This window comes from Nyctereutes procyonoides, unplaced genomic scaffold, assembly GCF_905146905.1.
Source record: "Nyctereutes procyonoides isolate TBG_1078 unplaced genomic scaffold, NYPRO_anot_genome, whole genome shotgun sequence".
Classification (NCBI taxonomy): domain Eukaryota; kingdom Metazoa; phylum Chordata; class Mammalia; order Carnivora; family Canidae; genus Nyctereutes; species Nyctereutes procyonoides.
The window spans coordinates 15,148,315-15,152,018 of record NW_026575043.1 but is presented as its reverse complement, the minus strand read 5'-3'; the positions used below and the strand labels follow the sequence as shown (position 1 = coordinate 15,152,018).

Below are 3,704 nucleotides of genomic sequence, written 5' to 3'. Positions count from 1 at the left end.
GCTGAAGGGGTCACAGAAAGGTGTTTGAAAAGAAATCTGTACATCTTTCTAGGCAGAAACTATGCCCCCTCCTCTTTCCCTATCCCCTCTCTTTGTCCATCATGTCTACACCTGTGGATTTCAGAATTGTTTAGGAGGAGGTACATGTGTGAGGTTAATCCCATTATTATGGACTGAATTATGCCCACCCCAAATCGATACATTGAAGTCCTAACCCTAGGACCTCAGAATGTGACTATTTGGGTGTTTAAAGCGGTAATTAAATTAAAACAAGGTCATTAGTATGGACACCAATCAATGTGATTTGTGTTTTTTTTTTCCAGTTCACTCTTAATAATTTCTTAGACTTCTGTAGTCTAAAAACTTTAGAATACATGAAACATCTTAGCAATCATAATCAAAGGTGCCCTTTAGATTTCATATTTCAACAGCTATTGTATAGCTTACAAAGGTACAAATACACTCAACACGTAAATACTACTTCATCATTTAGACAGTCAAAGTCAGAAGGAACTGCATGGTTTGCAAGGTATTTCAACTTACATGTGGTCATTAAAACCCAACAAGTAATTCAAATATAGTCATATAAGGGCAGGCAATTCAAGGCTCAAATTTCACTCTAAAATTGAAGACCTGAAAATAAAAGCTGAAAACTTTGTGTTTCTCCATCTTGCATATACATGGATAGATACTGGGGGACCTTACTGTGGAAAATATACAGTTATTATACATGGTTTCCCCAGAAAATAATGAAGCTTCAGAAAATACAGAAAGTGTCAAGATCCGTAATTTGCTTCATCAAAAGCTTTTCTAGCTCGTTTCAATTCTTCATTCATAGTAAGCAAGTCTTTAACCCTAGCAAACCTCCTTGGGTCCTTTCAAATCAAGAAGACGATATCTTCAACTTGTACCCGACCTTGTCTTCCAACTGACATTGCCTTGTGAGTCATTTCGGTGATGAACTCTATGACAAGGTCTTCAAGAATATCCACTGACTCAGTATAAGGATTCTGGCCATCCCCAAACCCATACATCATACATCACACTCTGTCTTGTCCAATGCTTTAGTCCGAAGGCCCAACTTAATTCCTACCATCAGCACCTGTTCCAGGATCCATCATAACCTTAGACTTGTAGTCAAGGAGTTCTGATTCTCTAGAAAAAAAAGTCTCTTCCTTTTACCCTGTCCACCTTCTGCACCTCCTCCAATTTCTTCATTTTCTTCCTCAAAAGTAGGGTCTTCCTCTTCGTCGGCCATGCCATCGGCCAGCCTACGGAGCCTGATTTGTGTTTTTAAAGAAGAGGAGATTAGGACACAGACAACTCAGACTGGGCTCAGTGAATGTGAGAGATACAGCAAGACGGCCATCTCCACTCCAGGAGAGGGGTCTCAGGAGAAACCAAACCTGAGGGAGACTCCCAGCCTCTGGAACTATGAGGGAATACTTTTCTGCTGCGTAAGCCTCCCGAGTGTGTGGTTCTTTTTTCTGGCAGCCCTAGCCAATGAACATACGGAGTTAGAAAGAAATCTCATAAGGCAGCTGTGACGAGTTTCTTGCTGAGTGGACCCCAGGAGAAATGTGGAAAGATCAGAGCTTGAGGGCATGGAAAGGCAGCAAGTCTGTAAACCCAGCTCAGCGTTGGAGGAATTTTGAAGGTCAACACTGCCACTACTTAGATTTGTGACCTTGGGTGTGTTACTCTCTTGGCACCTATATTTCTGAAAGTGTACAATGAGCTTTGCAATAGTGCATGTGTTATGAAGATGCCTTCGGGATTAAATGAGAGAACACCTGCAAAGTGCTTAGCACATAGTAAGCTCTCTGGACGTGCCAGCTTATCCTCTTGTTTTCCTGCAGTCAGAGCTGCTCCAGGGCCAGCATCGTGACCTCCTCTGCTTTCTAAAGGAAGCATTTATTAAGTGTCCCTTGTATGTCAGCCTTTTACTTAAAGGAACTGAGCTCTGGGGAACCTGGAGTCCGGTTAGGGAAGGCCAGGTACACAAGGGAAATGCTGAGGAAGAACACAAGGTTGCATAGGGCCAGGCACTATGTCCTATGCTTGGATTAATGTCTATTTCATTTTAATTCTACACAAAGTTATGAGCTAGAAGTCCTTTTGCCTCTTCTTCTTTAGAGATGTGAAAATTGATGGCCAGAGTGGTAGGATTTGTCCAAAGCTCACTGCAAATGAGCAAGAATCAAACCCAAGTGTGTGGGCGTCAAGCCCATCTATGTGATCACTGTTAGAATGACACCCCTCCCCCCCAATGACCTTCTTAATAACCTTGGGAAGCAGGGCAGACCTAGCACTAAAACCATCTTATGTATTAGGAAAATATCACCCAGGAAATACTGGATCCTTCATGTACACACTCAATGTAAGAAGTTAAGTCAGTTCTTAAACCCAGTGAGGTTTCTGGGCTATGAATCTTATGATTAGATACTGTTTAGATATTCAAATTCTCAGGGATGGTGTCCATGCACCGAGGGTGGACTTGACTTTGAAGGGGGTTGTGGAATGCCACGTTTCCTCTGTGACATGGGGTTTCAGTGTCAGCCATGGTCTGATGGCCGTAGACCCAGCATGGGTTTAGGGTCAAAAGGCAGAATTATGGCTCTGGCTCTGCCACAGACTGGTTGGATGACCTTGGGCACTTAATTCCTCTTGGACATGGGCTTCTTCTCTGCAAATAGAAGAGACTATGCTTAATGATTTCCAAAATTTGTTAAAAATCTTATTCTGTGATTCAGAATCATTAAATGGCCCCGAGAGACTGGTAAGAAGCCCACAGGCATATGGGAGCAGAGAGTTGCTCCCGGTCCTCCCATCAAGAAAGGAAAGCTCCACCATGGGCAATGCCTTCTTATGGCTGAAGGTGCCGAGATGCCATGGCAGAGATGACATCAGGGACCAAGTCCTTATTAATGTCATGATTATAGTAACAAGTCTGCTGGGGACTTAAAGGAGTCTGATTTGTACTCCATGTACTCGCAAGTAGAAATCCTTCATGCACTCTCTCTTTTTTTTTTTTTTAAGATTTTATTTATTATTCATGAAAGACATACAGAGAGAGAGAGAGAGAGAGAGAGAGAGAGAGAGAGGGAGAGACACAGGCAGAGGGAGAAGCAGACTCCATGCAGGGAGCCTGACGCGGGACTCGATCCTGGGTCTCCAGGACCAGGCCCTGGGCTGAAGGCAGTGCTAACTGCTGAGCCACCCGGGCTGCCCCTTCATGCACTCTCTGGCCACAGAACAGAGAGTCCTAGAACAAAGTCTGTTTTGATCTTTTGTCTTGGTTAGGGGTGATACCAAGTCTCCAGCATAAACTACGATGCTTGTATTGTTTGCATGCCAGCAATAAAAGAGGAAAACATAACCAAGCAGTTTGGTTAGTTTTGGCATGCACAATTCAGGGTGGGAAATTCCCTCAGATTTTGGCCGATCACTTAGTATTTAATTTTTTAAATAAGTGTGTCAGTTTCAAAATACCAGAGGTTCTTGTTGAAGGGCAGTCACAAAGAACTGGACATCCTGGTGTTTGGAGCAAACATTCCAGCTCGTTGGCATCACAGCACTTACTGTAATATTAGCGATAAGGGCAGTGACTACACGGCAGTGTAGGTCCCTGGGGACCTCCCCGGGGAAGCCTTTCCATTTATGGTGAAAAGCAGTAAAGAAGTGGGGAGCTGATGTGCCTGGAG

At 43.6% G+C, this 3,704-nt stretch overlaps 1 pseudogene; it reads right to left on the bottom strand.

The window, feature by feature from the left end:
- Nucleotides 1-776: 776 nt before the first annotated feature.
- Nucleotides 777-1,258, bottom strand: LOC129508018 (transcription initiation factor TFIID subunit 13-like; annotated as a pseudogene).
- Nucleotides 1,259-3,704: the final 2,446 nt, after the last annotated feature.